Source organism: Ranitomeya imitator, chromosome 1 (genome assembly GCF_032444005.1).
Source record: "Ranitomeya imitator isolate aRanImi1 chromosome 1, aRanImi1.pri, whole genome shotgun sequence".
NCBI classification, from domain to species: domain Eukaryota; kingdom Metazoa; phylum Chordata; class Amphibia; order Anura; family Dendrobatidae; genus Ranitomeya; species Ranitomeya imitator.
The window spans coordinates 591,714,349-591,739,325 of NC_091282.1; the positions used below are offsets into that span (position 1 = coordinate 591,714,349).

Below are 24,977 nucleotides of genomic sequence, written 5' to 3' on the forward strand. Positions count from 1 at the left end.
TGTCAGGATGGGGATGCAGGATGGAGCAGCACATGACAGGATGGGGGCGCAGGATGGGAGCAGCACATACCAGGATGGAGACCATATACCAATATAAATGCTCGCCACCCGGGCGTAGAACAGGTTCAATAGCTAGTTATATATATATATACACACAGGAAAGATATATATCTTTGTACCGTGTTAGCCAGTAGATTATTATTTATTTATATAGCACAATTAATTCCATGGTGCTGTACATGAGAAGGAGTTACATCAAAATGCAAATATCACTTACAGTAAACAAAACTAACAATGACAGATTGATACAGAGGGGAGAGGATCCTGCCCTTGCGGGCTTACTAGAAAAATATTTAGAACTAGCTGAAGAACCTGGCGTTGCCTGGGCATAGTAAATATCTGTGGTTAGTTATAGCACCTCACGTCTCTTATTTTCCCATCATGCCTCTCATTTTCTCCCTTACACCTCTCATTTTCTCCCTTACACCTCTCATTTTCCCCCTCACTCCTCTTATTTTCCCCCTCACTCCTCTCATTTCCCCCTAACACTTCTCATTGCGACCTCACATCTGTCATTTTCCGATCACTACACTATTTTCCCTCACTCCTCTCATTTTGCACTCACACCTTTTCATTTTCACCTCACACCCCTCATTTTCACCTCAGTATATACATGTTTGTCATCTCCCTTATATATAGTATACACCTGTATGTCTTCTCTTGTATATAGTATATACCTGTATGCCATCTCCCCTGTAAATAGTATATACCTGCTGTATGTCATCTCCTCCTGTATATTGTATATACCCATGTGTCATCTCCTCCTGTATATATTATATACCTGTATGTCATCTCTTCTGTATATACTATATACCTGTATGTCATCTCCTCCTATATATAGTATAAACCTGTATGTCATCTCCTGTATATAGTATATACCTGTATGCCATCTCCCCTGTATATAGTATATGCCTGCTCTATGTCCTCTCCTCCTCTATACCTATGTGTCATCTCCTCTTTTATATAGTATATACCTGTGTGTCATCTCCTCCTGTATATAGTATATACATGTGTCATCTCCTCCTGTATATAGTATATACCTGTAAGTCATCTCCTCCTGTATATAGTATATACCTGTGTATCATCTGCTCCTGTATAAAGTATATACCTGTGTGTCATCTCCTCCAGTTTATAGTATATACCTTTATGTCATCTCCACCTGTATATAGTATATACCTGTGTCATCTCCACGTATATAGTATATACCTGTATGTCATCTCCTCCTGTATATATAGTATATACCTGTGTGTCATCTCCCCTGTATATAGTATATATGTGTGTGTCATCTCCTCCTATATATAGTATAAACCTGTATGTCATCTCCTGTATATAGTATATACCTGTATGTCATCTCCCCTGTATATAGTATATACCTGCTCTATGTCCTCTCCTCCTCTATACCTATGTGTCATCTCCTCTTTTATATAGTATATACCTGTGTGTCATCTCCTCCTGTATATAGTATATACCTGTGTGTCATCTCCTCTTGTATATAGTATATACCTGTGTGTCATCTCCTCCTGTATATAGTATATACATGTGTCATCTCCTCCTGTATATAGTATATACCTGTAAGTCATCTCCTCCTGTATATAGTATATACCTGTGTGTCATCTGCTCCTGTATATAGTATATACCTGTAAGTCATCTCCTCCTGTATACAGTATATACCTTTGTGTCATCTGCTCCTGTATATAGTATATACCTGTGTGTCATCTGCCCCTGTATATAGTATATACCTGTGTGTCATCTCCTCCTGTATATAGTATATACCTGTGTGTCATCTCCTCCTGTATATAGTATATACCTGTGTGTGATCTCTCATGTATATAGTACTAAATTGGCAACCTGATAAATCCCCAGCCAACAGGAAGCCCTCCCCCCTGGCAGTATATATTAGCTCACACATACACATAATAGACAGGTCATGTGACTGACAGCTGCCGTATTTCCTATATGGTACATTTGTTGCTCTTGTAGTTTGTCTGCTTATTAATCAGATTTTTATTTTTGAAGGATAATACCAGACTTGTGTGTGTGTTTTAGGGCGAGTTTCATGTGTCAAGTTGTGTGTGTTGAGTTGCATGTGGCGACATGCATGTAGCGACTTTTGTGAGATGAGTTTTGTGTGACGACATGCGTGTAGCAACTTTTTGTGTGTCGAGTTGCATGTGACAGGTTAGTGTAGCAAGTTGTGTGCAGCAAGTTTTGCGCATGGTGAGTTTTGCGCGTGGCGAGTTTTATGTGTGGTGCGTTTTGAGTATGTGCAAGTTTAGAGTGAGGCATCTTTTACATATGTGTTGCAACTTTTGTGCATGTAGCAATTTTTCCGCGTGTGCAAGTTTTGCGTCTGGCGAGTTTTCCATGAGGTGAGTTTTGCACGTGTGGCGAGTTTTGCGTGAGCCTAGTTTTGCATGTGGCGAGTTTTGAGCAGCGACTTTTGTGTTTCGACTTTTATGTGGCGCGGGTGGTGTATGTGTGGTGAAATGTGTGCTAAGGGTGGTATATGCGTTCAAGCACGTGGTAGTTTGTGGCGCCTTTTGTGTGTGTGTTCATATCCCCGTGTGTGGTGAGTATCCCATGTCGGGGCCCCACCTTAGCATCTGTACGGTATATACTCTTTGGTGCAATCGCTGTCACTCTTTAAGTCCCCCTTGTTCACATCTGACAGCTGTCAATTTGCCTCCAACACTTTTCCTTTCACTTTTTCCCCATTATGTAGATAGGAGCAAAATTGTTTGGTGAATTGGAAAGCGCGGAGTTAAAATTTCACCTCACAACATAGCCTATGACGATCTCAGGGTCCAGACGTGTGAGTGTGCAAAATTTTGTGGCTGTAGCTGCGACGCCTCCAACACTTTTCCTTTCACTTTTTCCCCATTATGTAGATAGGGGCAAAATTGTTTGGTGAATTGGAAAGCGCGGGGTTAAAATTTCACCTCACAACATAGCCTATGACGCTCTCAGGGTCCAGACGTGTGAGTGTGCAAAATTTTGTGGCTGTAGCTGCGAAGCCTCCAACACTTTTCCTTTCACTTTTTCCCCATTATGTAGATAGGGGCAAAATTGTTTGGTGAATTGGAAAGCGCGGGGTTAAAATTTCACCTCACAACATAGCCTATGACGCTCTCAGGGTCCAGACGTGTGATTGTGCAAAATTTTGTGGCTGTAGCTGCGACAGTGCAGATGCCAATCCCGGACGTACACACATACATACATACATACATACACACATACACACATTCAGCTTTATATATTAGATTGAGAGTCCTCAATGGTTGATACCTTTTAATGGCTAACTCACACATTTCAGTAGGTCAACATATCGGATTTTAAAATAATTTTCAAGCTGGTGCTATAGAGTATTCTAATTTCCTGAGATAATGACTTTTGGGTTTTCAATGGCTGTAAGCAGAGTCGGACTGGGGTGCCTAGGGCCCACCAGGGGAATTAACTCGAGGGGCCAACTCTACAGCTACCATAAAAATTTTTTACATAATATAAGGCCAGGAATGTTAAACATATTTGTAATGTGCCTCATTAGAAAAATAAGTTTCTGGCAGCAGCAAATGATGAGTCCGGACATGAGTCCCGGCTCTGGCCACTGATTTACAGCTTTTTTTTTTTATAGTGAATTAGCAGTGGGGCGAAGAAAGTCAGGTACTCATGAATATTCAGGACTCATCATTATGTGCTGGAGCTTCCAATACAAGATTTTGGTATAACCGGGTGATCCAGCATTTTGCTATGGGGATCTGTCACTAGTTTGTTTCCCTTAGTTACTGGATCACCCCCAAGGGCTAGGGGAACTCGGTACCGGGCCCTTCGGTTCTCAAGGGGGATGTCACAGTTGCTGACCCGGTCCGTGGCCCTAGGGACTTCCGTTGTAAATTGGGGAAAGGTCTTTAAAATGATAATGTTCGTGACGCCACCTGTGGTATTCAGTCAGGGTGACCGACACTGCTTAGGGGTCCGCTGAGGTGATGTTATGGCAGCTAGATGGTATACCTTCCCACAGGTGAAGTATGTCCCCAGGGCTTCCCAATGCATAGATGGTGTATGGTGTGAGGGGCAGTGAAGAACGAGGACACAGGGGTGCAGTCTCTTTACCTTTACTGAAGGCTTCAGCATCCACAGTCCAGAGCACCAGATCACAGGGCAGGCAGTGTCTAGCCGGTCTGAAGGCAAATCCAGAGTCCCCTTATCCAGGTGGAAATCAGTAGCCTTCCTCTAGTGCCTGAGTGTTGTAGTCCCTTCCTGCTGTGCTTCTTGGTAAGGTCCTCACAACTATTGTAGATGTTCTAGATGTTATTTCTTTCTCTCTGTCCCCCTGATGGATAGGAACAACCCGTATGACTGATGGCCTGAGGCTTTTTACAGGGACTCTAGCATACTGGGTATGGGTCGGGCAACTAATATGGAACTAGCTGTCCTGCCGGTCTCTGGAGCCAGGCTTGGAGACGATGACTCCCTCGGTATTCCGGCTACCGGATTCTGCGCCTCAGAAGGAGACAGCCTGTTGCAGGGCAGAACTCCTTCTGGATTCCTCTCCTTTTGCTATGACTTTTTCTCTCACTCTCAGCAACGCAATTCCCTTTGTGTCCTTTCTTAGGATGCTGCCGCACATGGGGCAGGTGCAGCTCCGTGGCCTTCTATCTAGGCTTCTGACAGGATCCCACCCCCATCAGGGACCTTTCTGTCTGCAGCTCTCAGATGTTCCTCCTTCTCCCTATCTGCCTTACAAGTGCTGCCTGGGTAAAGCCCAGTCAGCTTCTGCCTAACTTCCTATCCAAGCCACCAGTTTTACCTAATTGTGAGGAGTGCCCTAATAGATAGGAGCTTAGCTCCCCCTGGTGGACTGGAGTGTGAAGTGTGTTGTGTGGTTTGTGATACCTGGTAAAGTGATCTCCTTTCTTGCCATCAGACATAACATCACTCCCCCTGGTGGAAGAATGACATTACTGCAACGACCAGGACCCTGGGGCGCTGCATTAGGACATCATGAAATCAGTGACAGATTCCCTTTAACAGAATCCCTGGATAACACTTTCAGGGTAGTTTCATGCTAACGAGTCCACTGCGGGATGCCTGCTGCTTGTATCCAATTGTGGATCCGCTCTGGAGGAGGATTGTTCCAACATTATAGCAACATGGAATAAATGGCGCTATAATAATAATAATAATTATACTGATATATACTCATAGCTTTTACTACTAATTCCTTATTTTTATATTGACACATGGTTTAGTTATCACATATACACTTTTTTAGCACATTATTGAATATATTTTATATTTTTATTTTTTACATTATTTTGTATCCCTTTTAATATGCTATATACTGTATAATGCCTGCTGCCTGTATCCAACAGTGGACCTGCCCTGGAGGAGGTTTGTGCCATCATTATACTGATATACACTCACATATAATGCTGGGTGCATTATATACAATGTGAGTCAGAGTGAAATCCTTCAGGTGTATTGGACACTTCTTTAAAGGTTCTCTGTCAGCACAGAATGATTATTGAAACCAAGCACAGGTGCTCGATGCTTCATAGCTGGGCCAATCATTTATACACACCTTCCCACCTGCTTTTCTGTCCATCTCCATCCTTCTCTGACTATGAAGCCAGAGCTGTCAATCACATTAGTGGGGGGTGGAGAAAGATGGAATACAAACAGGTAGCAAGGTGAATGTACATGATTGGCCCTGTCGTGAAGTAACGAGCGGCAGTACTTCGTTTGGACAGTCATTCTGTACAGACAGCATCCCTTTAAGGGTAACTTGTCATCTTGAGAAACACTTTATCTGCAGATATAGGGTTAATCTGTAGTTAAATGTGGTTTAAAGCCTGGTTAGCTGGCTTAATGGAAAAGTGTAGGCTGCAGGGAGAAAACTAAGCTTTATTCTCCCTTCCGCTAGTAGCTTCCTTTGATACAGTCAGTGTGTAAGGAGATAGAGTGGACCCTGGGTACCTGCATGCCGGGTCTGGAACTTAAAGGGCTGCATCCTCTGTTCCTGGGGGGAAAGCTTTAACCCCTTCGTGACCTGGGGTATTTTCCTTTTTTCATTTTTGTTTTTCACTCCCCTCCTTCCCAGAGCCATAACTTTTTATTTTTCCATCAATATGGCCATGTGAGGGCTTATTTTTTCGGAGACGAGCAGTACTTTTGAACGATATCATTGGTTTTAGCATGTCATGTACTAGAAAATGGGAAAAAAATTCCAAGTGCGGTGAAATTGCAAAAAAAAGTGCAATCCCACAATTGTTTTTTTGGGGGCTTTTTTTACTAGGTTCACTAAATGCTAAAACTGACCTGCCATTTTGATTCTCCAGCTCATTACGAGTTTATAGACACCAAACATGTCTAGGTTATTTTTTTATCTAAGTGGTGAAAGAAAAATTCAAACTTTGCTAAAAAAAAAAAAAAAAAAATTGCGCCATTTTCCAATACCCGTAGCGTCTCCATTTTTCGTGATCTGTAGTTGGGTGAGGGCTCATTTTTATGTGCCAAGCTGATGCTTTTAATTATATTATTTTGGTGCACATACTGTACATTCTTTTGATCGCCCGTTATTGCATTTTAATCCAATGTCGCGGCGACCAAGAAAACGTAATTCTGGAGTTTTGAATTTTTCTCTCACTACATCACTTAGCAATCAGGTTAATCCTTTTTTTATTGATAGATTGGGCGATTCTGAACGCGGTGATACCGAATATGTGTATATTTGATTTTTTTACTGTTTTATTTTGAATGGGGAGAATGGGGCGCGATTTCAACTTTTATATTTTTTTCATATTTTTTAAAACATTAATTTTACTTTTGCCATGCTTCAATAGCCTCCAGTGGGAGGCTAGAAGCTTGCACAACTCTATCGCCTCTGCTACATAGGAGCGAAGCTCAGGTTGCTCCTATGTAGTTGGATTGTTGGATTGCTATGAGCGCCGACCACAGGGTGGTGATCACAGCAATCAGGCATCAACAACCATAGAGGTCTCAAGGAGACCTCTGGTTGTCATGCCGATGCATTGCTGACCCCCAATCACGTGACGGGGTTCAGTGATGCGTGCATTTCTGGTCAGATGGCTGGAAGCGGTAGTTAAATGCCGCTGTCAGCGTTTGACAGCGGCATTTAACTAGTTAATAGCGGCAAGTGAATAGCAATTCCACCCACCGCTATTGTGGGCACCTGTGAGCTGTTCAAAACAGCTGACATGACCCGGCTTTGATGCGGGCTCACCGCCAGGGATCTGACATCAGACATACATCCGAGAGCAGAAAACGACTGCAGAATGGTTGCAGAACCATTCAATCTGGTAGATTTTAAAATCGATCTTTTCAAGGCGGTTCGTAAGATTCATTTGTTTAAGTCGTTTTCTGCAACTGATAACCATGCGACCCCCCGTGAAGTGTTCCCAGGAGAGTCACCTTGCCAAGTGGGTCCCCTGGGCTTTTTTGTCACGGAGGATCCATTTGGCGATGTGCGGGAGGAGACTCGTGATCTTCTAGATTCTATGAGTATTACACCGGTTTCTACAAGTCACAAAGATAGAGTAATTGCACCTTTCACTGGAGGTAATAAATCTATCTACATGCCCCCAGTGGCCCCAGGTAACCTTGTAGACGTTTTTCAATCACAGGTCTTAAAAGACATGGAGGCTTTAATATATGAAAAGCCCATAGAAAACCTCCCCTTGAAGGAGAAACAAGCTTTAGGTGAAATACAGGGCTGGTCTGATGTGGTTGTCCGCAGTGTGGACAAAGGGGGCAACGTGGTGCTGCTTACAAGAGAATATTATAAATCAGAGGCACTGAGACAGCTGTCAGATGACACAACATATTTGAAGCTCAAGGGGGACCCTACAGTAAAATTTAAAAACCTTTTGCGTTCTTTGTTAAGAAATTTTGTGGATAAAAAGGTGTTTTCTTATAAACAGGCTGAAAAGCTATTACCGGATTTTCCGAGACGTCCACATTGGTATCATATACCGAAATTACATAAATCAGTGGAAGTCCCCCCTGGCCGCCCCATAGTGTCAGGGGTCGGTTCCTTGACCGAGCCTATTTCCTCTTACATCGACTGGCTGCTGCGCCCCCTGCTTTTGGATGTCCCTTCATTTATTAAAGACACGGGAGACTTTTTGAATGTGATTAAGGATTTTGAATGGCAGGAGTCATATGCTTTGACTTCAATCGATGTCGAAAGTCTCTATTCACGTATTCCACAAAAGTTGGGGGTGGAGACGATCAGAAGTATTTTGGAGAACATTCCCACCAGCCATGACACTGTGGAGTTCATTTGCGATGGACTTTCGTTCATTTTAGAACACAATGCTTTTTCTTTTGATGGCCAGTGGTACCTGCAGACGGTGGGTACCGCTATGGGTACCCCCGTCGCATGTACCCTGGCAAACCTTTTCCTTGCGAGGTTTGAAGAGGAATATATTTATTCCAATAAAAACCCATTTCTTCGACATATCAAGCTATATGCTAGGTATGTCGATGACATGTTCATGGTGTGGGACGGGCACCGGGATGCCTTCACGGAGTTCGTGAGGTACCTGGGGGCATCCAACACCATGAACATGGGGTTTACCTCGCAATTTGGGGGTACTAATTTGGTCTTTTTGGATGTCCAGTTATACATTGATGACAGGGGGATCTCCACTTAAGTATATCGAAAACCCTCGGCATGCAATTCTTTATTACACTATAACAGTGCTCATCCACCGTATATGAAGGGATCTCTGCCCTATAGTCAACTTCTTAGGGTCAAGAGAATCAATAGTGATCCTGCAGGGTTTGCGCAGCAGTCAGTCGATTTGATTGGAAGATTCAAGAAACGAGGGTACCCCCCTTCTGTTTTAAAAACTGCCTACGATAAAGCATCAGCCACGGATGTTTCCACCATTTCCAAAAAAAGACAAAAAGAAAAAAAGTTTGTCTTTAGCTTTAAATTTGGCCCTCTTGACAACCACATCAGAACAGTCATACGTAAAAATTGGGGTATTTTACGACAAGATTCTGACCTTAAAGAAATAATAGATAGGGGACCTCTCTTTGCTAGTCGTCGCAGTAGAAACATTAGAGACAGCATAGTTCGCAACCGCTTTGTTACTACCAAAAATAATTGGCTCACGGACAGTATCCCTAAAGGCAACTTCACTTGTGGGGGTTGCAATTTTTGTAAGTACCATCATACAGGTAATAGAATTAGAGTAGGCCATATACAGCAAGTTGTACGGGACTTTATTTCTTGCAGGACTACTCACGTCGTCTACGTTCTTTTTTGTCCGTGTAGACGCTTCTACATTGGCAAAACGTTTCGTCCGCTATTTGTTCGGATTAGGGAGTATTTTTATTCCATTAGAACAGGGAAAGGAGCTCCGAGGTTAATAGACCATCTACACACTTACCATGCAGGAGATGCCCAAGTATTGAGATTTGCGGGTTTAGAGCGGGTTCTGTTGCCCGAGGGAGGAGGGGATTTGTGCCGCCTCCTGCTGCGCAGGGAAGCCAGATGGATCCTGCGCGCAGACGCAGCAGGACCATCTGGTTTGAATGACAAAGTCGACATGTCTGTTTTTTTATAAAAGTGTCTCAATCTTTGTTTCTAAAAACTATATTCGGTTTATTTGCAGTTCTCAGCAAGTGCTATTTTATCATTGTTGTTTTTAACATCATTTTGTTTTAAATGTAACACTGTTTATGTTTGGAGTCCAGGGGGAGGAGTTTAGGATCCGGATGGGTCTATAAAACTCTTTCCTGTTCCACTCAGCATTAGGACCCGTTGAAGTGCCGTAGAGCACGAAACGATCGTTGTCCGTGGCTGACTCGATCCCTCCCTGCTATCCGTTTGTTTATATGTCCTAATAAAGTGATATTCACCGCAACAGGGTAAGTGCGCGCCTATGTTTTTCTATTTTGCCATTGGATTCTTTGTACATTTTTTCTGGCAGCAGCACCCCGTTGATTCAGGTGTAGAGGATTTACACAGCCAGTATCACTTTCGGTGGTGCCAGACCGACAACATAACACGGTCTCTGAGTTCGACCTTTTAGCAGTGCGGATGTGTGTTTCTTCTACTATTGGACTTTGCATAAATGTAAAGTGAACTGGTACCTCAGAATGGTATTAATTACACAAGTGTTCCAAACGCAAAAAGGAGGAGTACCAAATAAGAGTCTCACTAGGAGCTGTCTAGCAGAAACACTGACACAAAGCACCAAAGAAAATGTAACCTAAATAAATATATTAGGAGAGCAGCGTACCCATGGATATATCTGCGGGATGGGAGGTCTAGTGCAGCCCAGACGCGCATTTCACGTGGGCTTCCTCGGGTGGCTTTGGTTTTAACATATTCTGGACTATAACTCCATTGTTTTCTATAGGATATATGGTTTCTGAGTAATAATAGACTGTGTCAATTACAATTCATGTCTACACTGACAACCATGACTGCAATATTCATCACTGACAACCATGATTGCAGTATCTAAACTGACAACCACAATTGGAGAGGATGATGATCCTATGATGCTAAAATGAACTGTGTTACCACATTTTTATCATGTTCCAGTGGTTTCCTATCACCTATAAAGCTTCGAAGAAAAGCTGGAGAACAATAAAGGTAATCGTCAGGAAGCTACAACCCTGACATGTGTCCTGTGTATTAGGACTAAGGACTGGTTATGGTGCTATGTTTAGCAAGAAAGTCATTTTAACCCTTGAGATGCTGACCAAAGACGTCACACCTGTTCCAAGACCAATGTGAACGATATGGAAGGATTCCAGAAATATCCAAGGTGAGCTAATGTAAGTTCAGGTCTCTAAAGGTGACACTGCACAGATATTAAAGCTTCATTTCATTTATGGACTTTGTTTTCTTATCAGCATTTGAATTTATGGACTTTGATTGACACGACACACGGTCTCTACAATATCTACATGCCATTTCAAAAGAATTATAATATTGTTTTAAAACAGGGGTGGGGAACCTCAGGCCCCAGGGCCATTTATGGCCCTCGATGATTTTTTATCAGGCTCCTGAGCAGATTCCCAGGGACCGCATTCTTGGGCAGAGAGGTGTATTTTGATTGCCACAGGCTCATTCATTTCTTCTTGCTCTGTTAGCACACACACGCAGTGTTCACTACTGAACACTGAAGGGCATGCAATGAAATATTACGTCCTGAAACCAGTGTCAGAGTCAGGATGTACTTTGTGGGCGAAGTTTGTACGGCGCCTGAAGGATGGTATAAATATCCAAATGGCCCTTCGCAGAAAAAAAAAAAGATTCCCCACCCGTTTTAAAAGAACCAAGAAGAAGATGACAGAAGACATCAAGATGAAGACCAGATGACATGAGATGCTTCAATTATGTATAGGGAATAATATATTTTATATCAATATTGTTCACGGATTACCATAACATGAATTTACATATCATTATGTTATTGAGTATGTATAATAATATACATAATAATACATAATAATACATAATATACATACATACATAATATAATGTTAATTATGGACATTAAATTATTTTGCCAAAGAAGATTTTATCACTATATCTACTTTGAGGGTTCCAATTAATGTCTGTCACCGCAAAAGGGGGAATTGTTAAATATTATTTATTATTACACTCATTTCTGTACTGAGCCTCATGGAAGGTTTCGCTGGCATCTGCTATTCCTGTATATTTAGCTCAGAGTAAGGCTTGGTTCATATTGTGTTAATGTGACCGCGCTAACGAACAGCGTTGCACGGCGAAATTAACGCCGTGCAACGCGTCCGTTAGCGCGCCCATTAACAGCAATGGGGACGCGCATCACTAGCGCGTGCCATTTTCGGCACGCGCTGGCGATGTGCCGGTGTTTTGGGGCGCGCCGCGGACGCTGCTTGCAGCGTCCGCGGCGCACCCGAGGTCCGTTCCCCACTCTCGCAGATCGGAGATCTGCGAGAGCGGGGACGTTTAACGTGACCCCATAAAACAACATTGCATTAGCGCAATCTGCTAGCGCTAGGCGCTAAACGGATTGCACTAACGCAATTTGAACCTAGCCTAAAAGTTAACACCATGTAGAGAAAACACGTGCTCTTTGTGACATATATATCATGGCTCATAGGAGGGAGGGGAGGTCACTTGGGGCCTCCTCCTTCACTCTCTATGGACTTCAGACTCCACTCAGACGGAATGAACAGTTGGTATGTGAGTTAACAATCATGACTTCTACCATACTACATGACAGAAACAGACGCCATTTACCATTCAGAATCTCAGGAAAGATGGGGAACAAACTTTGATATCGACAAATGGACAACCTCTTTGTAACTATTTCACCTATTTTATGTTTGCTGCAATGATGTTTTTTGGTGGACAATCCAATAAACCACTACATTTTCTTTAGAGTATCGCATCTGGTAGAGTCCTGATTAAAGAAATATACAAAATAAGCAAAATTTCTGCAGTGTCCTCCTCCCAGGGCTGCCACTAGGAATTTCGGGGCCCCATACTGGCAAAATTTTTGGGGCCCCCTTGAGACTCCGCCCAGGCTCCACCCCAGCTCCGCCTCCATCCCTCGAACTGTCCACAGCCCCACCGCTCTCTCTTGGAAAAACTCCACGTCTCACCTATCACACATTAACAGTTCCCATCACCAGATCACACATATAACAGCAGGTTTTGTTTTGGCCAAAAGATTTTTCTAATCTGCCACCACGACACGGCAGACTCTTTTGGCCGGGCCCTACGCTACTGTAACCTATTAAAAATTTGTTAAAATATGAAATACAATTTAGGTATATTTTTATTTATTTTTCAATTTTTAAAATGACCAATAATATCACATACAAGGGACAAATACCACCACACCATAACCAGACACCATATTACCACCACAGTGACCGAATAATACCACATACAAGGAACAAATATCTCCGCATCATGTCCAAATCACATATTACCACAACATGGTGGTCAATAATACCACATACAGGGAACAAATGCCACCACACCATGACCAGACCACATATTACCACCACAGTGACCGAATAATAGCGCATACAAGGGACAAATACCACCGCACCATGACCAGACCACATATTACCACCACATAGTGACTGAATACTGCAATACTGATCATTAATTTAAAAAAAACCACAATACTAATACTGTATCACCATATGTGCCATTATACACAGGGAATCTGTACTTAGTATGCAGTGTCCGTGTACAGGTAACACACTGACTCACCAGTGATATCTCTAGATGAAGTCCTTCAGCCTCGCTTTCCATCTTCATCCAGCACAGACCGCCATCATGTCTTCCAGCCAGGACTTGTCGCTGCAGAAAATAACACAGTTATCTAGATCTCCTCTTGCAGAACACATTGCTTAATTTTTTCCACAACTTCTACACCACACCACATGAAGAAAAAAAGGCGACATAGTATAACTCTACACAGTAACAGGACCGTCTCCCCCCCCATTTAAAACAGTATCCCCAAAAAATAAAATAAATACATCACTGCAGTAATAATATCCCTTAATTAGCCCCTATGGTAATAATATCCCCCATCCTGGCCCGTGTATCTCATTCCTGGCTCCAGCCATATGTTCTCACATTCTGCCCCATATGATCTCCCCATCTGTCCCATGATCCTGACCCATCTGTCCCATGATCCTGACCCATCTGTCCCATGATCCTGCCGCCCCATCTGTCCCATGATCCTGCTGCCCCATCTGTCCCATGATCCTGCTGCCCCATCTGTCTCCATCGTATCCATCCTGCCCCATCTGTCTCCATCCTGCCCCATCTGACTCCATCCTGCCCCATCTGCCTCCATCATGCCCCATATTCCTGCCCCATTTGTCTCCATCCTGCCCTGTGTCTCCATCCTGCCCCATCTGTCTCCATCCTGCCCCATATTTCTGCCCCATCTGTCTCCATCCTGCCCTATATTCCTGCCCCTTGTCTCCATCCTGCCCCATATTCCTGCCCCATCTGTCTCCATCCTGCCCCATATTCCTGCCCCATCTGTCTCCATCCTGCCCCATTTGTCTCCATCCTGCCCTATATTCCTGCCCCATGTCTCCATCCTGCCCCATATCCCTGCCCCATCTGTCTCCATCTTGCCCCATATTCCTGTCTCATCTGTCTCCATCTTGCCCCATCTGTCTCCATCCTGCCCCATCCTGCCCCATATCCCTGCCCCATTGTCTCCATCCTGCCCTGTGTCTCCATCCTGCCCCATGTCTCCTGTTATGATCCGGTGACCTTGGAGCAGCATGAAAACTTTCACTGGAGTAGGTGGTAACTATACTGACCGCAAATCCTGATCTTAACATCGCAACTAGAAGTAGCCATGGGGTGTACCTAACAAACCCTAGACATCTCGTCACAGCCGGAGGACTAAATACCCCTTACCCCTATAGATGGAAATAGGAATTCTACCTTGCATCAGAGCAGAAGCCCAAAGGATAGGTAGCCCCCCAAAAATATTGGCTGTGAGTAGGAGAGGAAAGACACACACAGTCAGAAAACAGGATTTAGCACAAGAGGCCACTCTAGCTAAAATAGGAAAGGATAGGACAGAGTACTGTGCGGTCAGTATTAAAACCCTTACAAAAATATCCACAGCAGATTATACAAAAAATTCCTCCATCTAACTAAAGACGTGGAACGTATAACTGCAACTCCAGAGACTCCTACACTCAGCAGGAATACAATTAAAAAACAAGCACACAGCTTGTGTGCCAAAGAAACAGACACTTATCGTTGCTGAATTGGCAGCTAAGCAGGAGAAGCCAGACAGAGGTCCAACACTTCCCAAGAAACATTGACAACTGGCAAGGAATAATGAGTCCTGCAAACGTAAATACCCCAGTCAGAATTGCAATCAGCAGATACACCTGTCCAGGACTGCAGCCCAGGGACAACTGCATTACCACCTACAACCACCGGAGGGAGCCCAAAAGCAGAATTCACAACAGTCTCCTGTTATGATCTGGTGGTTTAGGAGCAACATGGGATGAGCTCTGAAGGAGGTGGTATCTGTACTGACCGCAAACCCTGAACCTAGCAGCGCAACTAGAAATAGCCGTGGGGGGTACCTGACACTCCATAGACCCCTCGGCACAGCCTAAGATCTAGCTTCCCCTAAAGACAGAAACAGGAAACCTATCTTGCCTCAGAGAAAATCCCCAAAGGAAAGATAGCCCCCCACAAATATTGACGGTGAGAGGAGAGGGAAATAACATACGCAGAAATGAAATCAGATTTTAGCATAGGAGGCCACACTAGCTAGATAGATAGGACAGGACAGGATACTGTGCGGTCAGTATAAAAACTACAAAAAATCCACACAGAGTTTACAAAAATCTCCACACCTGACTAAAGGTGTGGAGGGTAAATCTGCTTCCCAGAGCTTCCAGCTTAACTGAATTAATCCATACTGACAAGCTGGACAAAAACATAGAATGTACCGAACAATGAAGTCCACAACATGTGGACAGAAAAGAGCAAGCAAGGACTTATCTTTGCTGAACTGGTCAGGATATCAGGGAAAACCAAGAGAGATGTGAATCCAACCAGGAACCATAGACAAGTGGAACAAGCTGAAGGGGAGAGCCAGGCTAAATAGCCAAGCAGAATAGACAATTAGTGGAAGCAGCTGCTGACTGCAAAATCCAAGGAGCAGCCATTCCACTTAAAACCACCGGAGGGAGCCCAAGAGCAGAACTCACAAAAGTGCCACTTACAACCACCGGAGGGAGCCCAAGAGCGGAATTCACAACAGTCTCCATCCTGCCCCATGTCTCCATCCTGCCCTATCTGTCTCCATCCTGCCCCATCTGTCTCCATCCTGCCCTATATTCCTGCCCCATTTGTCTCCATCCTGCCCCGTGTCACACATTCTACCCCGTGTCACACATTCTACCCATTGTGTCACACATTCTGCCCCATGTTTGCATTTCTGCCGTGTCTCACATTCCTGCCCCCTGTGTCTGACATTCCTGCCCCCGTGTCTCCATCAAGCCCCTGTGTCTCCCATCCTGCCCTCTTGTCATTATCATTCCCTGGCCTTGCCGCATTCAGTAAAAAAAACAAAAAACAAAAACACCTTTCTCCTTACCTGGCCAGGCTCCAGCGCCGACGTCCATCGCAGGCATTTCAGCGTGGAGTCGCCGGCGAATGACGTCCGTGCGCGCTGACGTCGCTGCCAGCCTCCGATTGGCTGGCAGCTTCAACTGTTGCCTCAGACGCAGGTTCAGTGTACTGTCTGAAGCCTGCCGCTGGGCCCCGGCCTGATGGGCAGATGAGACGGGGCTCGATGCAGGCCCCCTCTGCTCACCGGGCCCCATACCCCAGTCACGGCCGTAATGCCCTGATGGCGGCCCTGCCTCCTCCTCTCACTCTTCAGTATATTGCCTCATGTAGTGCTGCTGTGTTTCCTCCTCCTCTTCACACCCTGCAGTATACTGTCTCATGCAGTGCTGCTGTGTGTCCTCCTACTCCTCACACCCTTCAGTATATTGCCTCATGTAGTGCTGCCGTGCGTCGTCCTCCTCTTCTCATCCTGTAGCATATTGCCTTGTGAAGTTGTGATAAGCAGAATTAGTGCCGACTTCTGTTGCTTCAAAAGCATACAGCATCTAGAGGGGTTAACAAAGTCACAGGAGACAGGGAGTAGTTAGAGTCTTTGGGATTGTAGGAAACTTGTTTTAGGCTATGTGCACAGGTTGCGGATTTGGCCGCTGCGGATCCGCAGCTGTTTTCCATGCGGCGTACAGTACCATGTAAACCTATGGAAAACAAAATCCGCAGTGCACATGCTGCGGAAAATACCGCGCGGTAATGCAGCGGTTTATTTTCCGCAACATGTCAATTCTTTGTGCGGATTGCGCAGCGGTTTACACCTGCTCCTAAATCGGAATCCACAGGTGTAAAACCGCTGGTGGAATCCGCACAAAAACCGCGAAAAATCCGCGGGTAATCCGAAGTGCGGTTTACCTGTGGTTTTTGCAAAAACAATGCGGAAAAATCCACACACCTATCCGCAATGTGTGCACATAGCCATACAATTCTAGTGATGGGCAGTCCGGCTCTTTTTAGTGATCCGGCTCACTCGGCTCCGCTCACCAAAAAGAACTGACTCTTTTTGGCTCAAAAAACATCTATTCATAGAAGGAGATTCCTTCGTCAGGGGGCGAAACGTCGGGGTGCTCTGTACTTGGGCACGCAGGACTGACAGGTATATATATATACGATCCATCCTTGTATCTCCCATATATCTTTTAATCAGTGGTGTGCATATGCACTCTTGAATTGCATGAGACGACACATCTATGTATGGCGTAGTTCCTCCCTCCTTTTCCCTTGCTTATTTTTGCACATATTGCTTGGCACTTTCTATTGCATATTGTTATATAACACACGTATATTTATAGTGCATGCACTTTAGTCTTATCTTTTTTTAAATTCGACTTTAGCACTTTTTTTCAACTTACAATTTGTATATCACATATACACATATATATGCATTTATAATATGCACACCATTATATGTTTTTGATAAAAGATCATGGGATTGTCTATTTTTTTTGTCTATATTGTATTTTATCCTGTCTATCCCTTATATATTTTAAACTCTTATATATATCCCAAGTACGTGCACTGCCATATTAATATAATAAGGGCTTATTTTGTATTAGTCCCATTTTTGTTATTGTGGCTTTTTATAATCTATACCAGTACATATTTTATATTTTTATATATTTATTTGTTAGGCTTGAGGGTCCAGGTGACGGTCTTTTGATTTTCACACAAGTTCCGAGTGGTCTGCCACTTTTTTCTTTTAGCAACAGGATTTCGGTTTATTATCCACAATATTTAGTTTATATTTGATTTTATATACAGTATCGTTACCTGTACTTGATAAACAGTTGCTATTACGTTCTTTTTACTGTATGTTTAGCATTGTGGACACAGGTGTAGCAGGGACATGTGTTGTGTGCGAATCCGTCGCCGTGCTTTGGTTTTGACATGTATTATGATCTGGTGGCCTAGGAGCAGCATGTGACATACCCTGGAGAAGGTGATACCTGTACTGACCGCAGACCCTGAACTTAGCACCACAACTAGAAGTAGCCGTGGGATGTACCTAACACTCCCTCGACACAGCCTAAGGACTAACTTCCCCTAAAGATAGAAACGGGAAAACTATCTTGCCTCAGAGAAAATCCCCAAAGGATAGACAGCCCCCCACAAATATTGACTGTGAGAGGAGAGGGAAATGACATAACGCAGACTGAAATCAGGATTTAGCAAAGGAGGCCTTTCTAGCTAAAAAGAAAGAATAGGACAGAGTACTATGCGGTCAGTATTAAAACACTAGAAAATATCCACCACAGAAAATACAAATCTCCACATCTGACTGAAGACATGGAGGGTATATCTGCATCTCCAGAGATACAGCTTGGCTGCAAAAAAATCCTTACACAGATAAAGCTGGCAAGACAAAACATGAAAATGCACAGAACTATAAGGCCCACAGCATGTGGACAGCAAAAACAAAGCCAGAACTTATCTTTGTTGAAAAGAACAGCAAAACAGGAGAGACCAGTCAGGGATGTGAATCCTCCAAAAACAGTGGACAACTGGCACTGACTAAAGGATCAAGCAAGACTAAATAGCCCAGTCCAAATTGCAATAAATGGACACACCTGATAAATGCTGCGATCCAAAGACAGCAGCACTACCACTCATAACCACCGGAGGGAGCCCAAGAGCAGAATTCACAACAGTACCCCCCCCCTTGAGGAGGGGTCACCGAATCCTCACCAGAGCCCCCAGGCCGATCAGGACGAGCCAAATGAAAGGCACGAACCAAATCGTCAGCATGAACATCGGAGGCAACAACCCAAGAATTATCCTCCTGGCCATAACCCTTACAATTGACAAGATACTGAAGCTTCCGCCTCGAAAAATGAGAATCCAAAATCTTCTCAACCACATACTCCAACTCCCCATCAATCAACACCGGGGCCGGAGGATCAACAGAGGGAACAACGGGCACCACATACTTCCGCAACAAAGATCTATGGAAAACATTATGGATGCAAAAAGAGGCTGGAAGGGCCAAACGAAAAGACACTGGATTGATAATCTCAGAAATCCTATAAGGACCAATAAACCGAGGCTTGAACTTAGGGGAAGAAACCTTCATAGGAACATGACGGGAAGACAACCAGACCACATCCCCAACCCGAAGCCGGGAACCAACACACCGACGACGGTTAGCAAAACGCTGAGCCTCCTCCTGAGAAAACACCAAATTGTCCACCACATGAGCCCAAATTTGCTGCAGCCTGTCAACCACAGAATCCACACCAGGACAATCAGAAGGCTCAACCTGCCCTGAAGAAAAACGAGGATGAAAACCAAAATTACAAAAAAAAGGCGAAACCAAGGTAGCAGAACTAGCCCGATTATTAAGGGCAAACTCGGCCAATGGCAAAAAAGGCCACCCAATCATCCTGATCAGCAGAGACAAAGCATCTCAAATAAGTCTCCAAAGTCTGATTAGTTCGCTCGGTTTGGCAATTTGTCTGAGGATGAAATGCGGAAGAAAAAGACAAATCAATGTCCAGCCTAGCACAAAAGGCCCGCCAAAACCTAGAAACAAACTGGGAACCTCTATCGGACACAATATTCTCCGGAATGCCATGCAAACGAACCACATGCTGAAAAAACAACGGTACCAAATGAAGCATCTTAGAAAACCGATCACAAACCACCCAGATAACCGACATCCTCTGGGAAACCGGAAGATCTGAAATAAAATCCATAGAAATATGCGTCCAAGGCCTCTCAGGGACCGGCAAAGGCAGAAGCAACCCACTAGCATGGGAACAACAAGGCTTGGCCCGCGCACAAGTCCCACAGGACTGCACAAAAGAACGCACATCCCGCGACAAAGAAGGCCACCAAAAGGAACTACCAACCAAATCTCTGGTACCAAAAATCCCAGGATGGCCAGCCAACACAGAACAATGAACCTCAGAAATCACTTTACTAGTTCTTCTATCAGGAACAAACAGTTTCCCCACTGGACAGCGGTCAGGTTTATCAGCCTGAAATTCCTGAAGAACCCGTCGTAAATCAGGGGAGATGGCAGAAAGAATCACCCCTTCCTTCAGAATGCCGACCGGCTCAAGGACCCCAGAAGAATCAGGCATAAAACTCCTAGAGAGGGCATCAGCCTTAACATTCTTAGAACCCGGAAGATACGAGACCTCAAAATCAAAACGGGAGAAAAACAGGGACCATCGAGCCTGTCTAGGGTTCAGTCGTTTGGCAGACTCGAGGTAAATCAGATTTTTATGATCGGTCAGGACCACAATACGGTGCTTGGCCCCCTCAAGCCAATGTCGCCACTCCTCAAATGCCCACTTCATAGCCAACAACTCCCGATTGCCGACATCATAATTGCGTTCCGCAGGCGAAAACTTCCGAGAAAAGAAGGCACAAGGTTTCATCAAGGAACCAGAATTCCTCAGACAAAACGGCCCCTGCCCTAATCTCAGACGCGTCAACCTCAACCTGAAATGGAAGAGAAACATCCGGCTGACGCAACACAATGGCAGAAGTGTTGTGAATTCCGCTCTTGGGCTCCCTCCGGTGGTTGTAAGTGGCACTTTTGTGAGTTCTGCTCTTGGGCTCCCTCCGGTGGTTTTAAGTGGAATGGCTGCTCCTTGGATTTAGCAGTCAGCAGCTGCTTCCACTAATTGTCTATTCTGCTCGGCTATTTAGCCTGGCTCTCCCCTTCAGCTTGTGCCACTTGTCAATGGTTCCTGGTTGGATTCACATCTCTCTTGGTTTTCCCTGATATCCTGACCAGTTCAGCAAAGATAAGTCCTTGCTTGCTCTTTTCTGTCCACATGTTGTGGACTTCATTGTTCGGTACATTCTATGTTTTTGTCCAGCTTGTCAGTATGGATTATTTCAGTTAAGCTGGAAGCTCTGGGAAGCAGATTTACCCTCCACACCTTTAGTCAGGTGTGGAGATTTTTGTAAACTCTGTGTGGATTTTTTGTAGTTTTTATACTGACCGCACAGTATCCTGTTCTTTCCTATCTATCTAGCTAGTATGGCCTCCTATGCTAAAATCTGATTTCTTTTCTGCGTATGTTATTTCCCTCTCCTCTCACCGTCAATATTTGTGGGGGGCTATCTTTCCTTTGGGGATTTCCTCTGAGGCAAGATAGGTTTCCTGTTTCTGTCTTTAGGGGTAGTTAAATCTTAGGCTGTGCCGAGGGGTCTAGGGAGTGTCAGGTACCCCCCACGGCTATTTCTAGTTGCGCTGCTAGGTTCAGGGTTTGCGGTCAGTACAGATACCACCTCCTTCAGAGCTCGTCCCATGTTGCTCCTAAACCACCAGATCATAACACAGAAGTAAATCGGAATTTAAGCTCCTGAAAGGCAGAAACAGCCGCAGAGGACCGATTCGTCACATCAGCGCCTTTTTTCGTTAAATCGGTCAGAGATTTAACCACACTGGAGAAGTTGGCAATGAAACGACGATAAAAATTAGCAAAGCCCAAGAATTTCTGAAGGCTCTTCACAGATGTGGGCTGAATCCAATCATGAATGGCCTGAACCTTAACTGGATCCATTTCTATAGATGAGGGAGAAAAAATGAAGCCCAAAAAAGAAACCTTCTGCACTCCAAAGAGGCACTTAGACCCCTTCACAAATAAAGCATTATTACGGAGGATCTGAAATACCATCCTGACCTGTTTCACATGAGACTCCCAATCATTGGAAAAAATCAAAATATCATCCAAATATACAACCATGAATATATTAAGATAACTCTGAAAGATATCCTGCATGAAGGATTGGAACACAGATGGAGCATCAGAGAGTCCGAATGGCATCACAAGGTATTCAAAATGGCCTTCGGGCGTATTAAATGCAGTTTTCCATTCGTCACCCTGCTTAATACGAATAAGATTATATGCCCCTCGAAGGTCAATCTTAGTAAACCAGCTAGCCCCCTTAATCCTAGCAAACAAATCAGTAAGCAAAGGCAAAGGGTATTGAAATTTGACTGTGATCTTATTCAAGAGGCGATAATCAATACAGGGTCTCAAGGAGCCATCCTTCTTGGCAACAAAAAAGAACCCCGCTCCAAACGGTGAAGAAGATGGCCGAATATGCCCCTTCTCCAAAGACTCCTTAATATAGCTCCGCATGGCGGCATGTTCTGGCACAGACAGGTTGAAAAGTCGGCCCTTAGGGAACTTACAACCTGGAATCAAGTCAATAGCACAATCACAGTCCCTATGCGGTGGAAGGGAACTGGATTTGGGCTCATCGAATACATCCTGGAAGTCTGACAAAAACTCAGGAATTTCAGAAGAGGGGGAAGAGGAAATTGACATCAAAGGAACATGATCATGAACCCCCTGACAACCCCAACTAGTCACAGACATGGATTTCCAATGTAACACCGGATTAGGTAGCTGCAACCATGAAAAACCCAGCACAATATCATCATGCAAATTATGCAACACCAGAAAACGACAATCTTCCTGATGGGCTGGCGCCATGCGCATGGTCAGCTGTGTCCAAAACTGAGGTTTATTTTTAGCCAACGGTGTAGCATCAATGCCCCTCAAAGGAATAGGGTTCTGCAAAGGCTGCAAGGGGAAACCACAAAGTCCATTAAGTTCAGAGCGGCGCCTGAATCCACAAATGCCATGACAGAAAATGATGATAATGAGCAGATCAAGGTCACAGATAACAGAAATTTAGGCTGTATAGTACTGATGGTAACAGAACTAGCGATTCTCTTTGTACGCTTAGGGCAATCAGAAATAACATGAGCAGAATCGCCGCAGTAAAAACACAACCTATTCTGACGCCTGAATCTTTGACGTTCAGCTCTAGACAAAATCCTATCACACTGCACAGGCTCAGGGCTCCGCTCAGAGGACAATGCCACAGTGTGCACAACTCTGCGCTCACGCAAGCGCCGATCAATCTGAATGGCCAGAGACATAGAATCACTCAGACCAGCAGGCGTGGGGAACCCCACCATAACATCTTTAACGGATTCAGAAAGACCCTTTCTGAAAATTGCCGCCAAGGCATCCTCATTCCATTTAGTCAGTACAGACCATTTTCTACATTTCTGGCAATACGATTCTGCCGCTTCTTGACCTTGACACAGGGCCAACAAGATTTTCTCAGCCTGATCCACAGAATTAGGCTCATCATACAACAACCCCAATGCCTGAAAGAAAGAATCAACATTAAGCAAAGCAGGATTGCCAGTTTCCAGGGAAAATGCCCAATCCTGTGGGTCACCACGCAGCAGAGATATGATGATTTTAACATGCTGATTAGGATCACCAGAAGACCGGGGTCTCAATGCAAAAAACAGTTTACAGTTACTTTTGAAACTCAAAAATTTGGATCTGTCACCAAAGAATAAATCAGGAGTGGGAATCTTAGGCTCTAAGGCAGGAGTCTGAACAATATAATCTGAAATACCCTGCACCCTAGCAGCAAGTTGATCCACCCGAGAAACTAACTCCTGAACATTCATGTTAATACTAGATTCCGTAGCCACCCAGAGATTAAGAGGGAGGAACAGACCAAACAGGCTAAGGAAAAAAAATGGCTCAAAAGCTTCCCTCCCTTCTTCTGAGATGCAATTAACTCATTGTTGGCCAGTTGTACTGTTATAATCTGGTGGCCTAGGAGCAGCATGAGACGGAGTCTGGTACTGACCGCAAACCCTGAACCTAGCAGCGCAACTAGAAGTAGCCGTGGGGGGTACCTAACACTCCCTAGACCCCTCGGCACAGCCTAAGATCTAACTTCCCCTAAAGACAGAAACAGGAAACCTATCTTGCCTCAGAAAAAATCCCCAAAGGATAGATAGCCCCCTACAAATATTGACGGTGAGAGGAGAGGGAAATAACATACGCAGATATAAAACCAGATTTTAGCATAGGAGGCCATACTAGCTAAAAAGAAAGAATAGAACAGAGTACTATGCGGTCAGTATTAAAACACCAAAAAATATCCACCACAGAAAATACAAATCACCACATCTGACTAAAGACATGGGGGGTATATCTGCATCTCCAGAGACAGAGCTTGGCTGCAAAAAATCCTTCACAGACAAAGCTGGACAAGACAAAAACATGAATATGCACAGAACTATAAGGTCCACAGCAGGTGGACAGCAAAAACAAAGCCAGGACTTATCTTTGTAGAAAAGCGCAGCAAACTGGAGAGACCAGCAGGGAAGTGAATCCTCCAAAAACAATGGACAACTGGCAGGGACTAAAGAGTCCTACAAAGCTATATACCCCAGTCAGTTTTGCAATTAGTAGATACACCTGTCCAATCCTGCAATCCAGGCACAACTGCATTACCCTCTACAACCACCGGAGGGAGCCCAATAGCTGAATTCACAACAAGACACACCTGATAAATGCTGCGATCCAAAGACAGCAGCACTACCACTCATAACCACCGGAGAGAGCCTAAGAGCAGAATTCACAACAGACATGCCCGCCGAACACATCAAAACGACGCACGGGGACGCATCCTCATACAACGCATGTCCCTGTGCACACCTGCGTCCACAATGTTAAACATAGGTACACAAGACCCATGCGGATCTATGCGCATCTTAAGGAAAAAAGCACACAGACATATGATGCGGACTGAAACGCAAGTGTGAAACTGACCTTAAAGGTAACCTGTCACCTGAATTTGGCGGGACTGGTTTTGGGTCATATGGGCGGAGTTTTCGGGTGTTTGATTCACCCTTTCCATACCCGCTGGCTGCATGGTGGCCGCAATATTGTATTGAAGTTCATTCTCT

General features: G+C 44.4%; 1 protein-coding gene across 3 annotated transcripts in view; it reads right to left on the minus strand.

The window, feature by feature from the left end:
- Positions 1-24,977, minus strand: part of LOC138680655 (C2 calcium-dependent domain-containing protein 4D-like) — a 267,619-nt gene that overhangs the window by 197,649 nt on the left and 44,993 nt on the right. For all 3 annotated transcript variants that reach the window (XR_011321725.1, XM_069767967.1, XM_069767971.1), the window contains exon 2: positions 13,322-13,411. The gene's annotated coding sequence lies outside the window, so the exon portion shown is untranslated. The remainder of the gene's footprint in view (positions 1-13,321; positions 13,412-24,977) is intronic.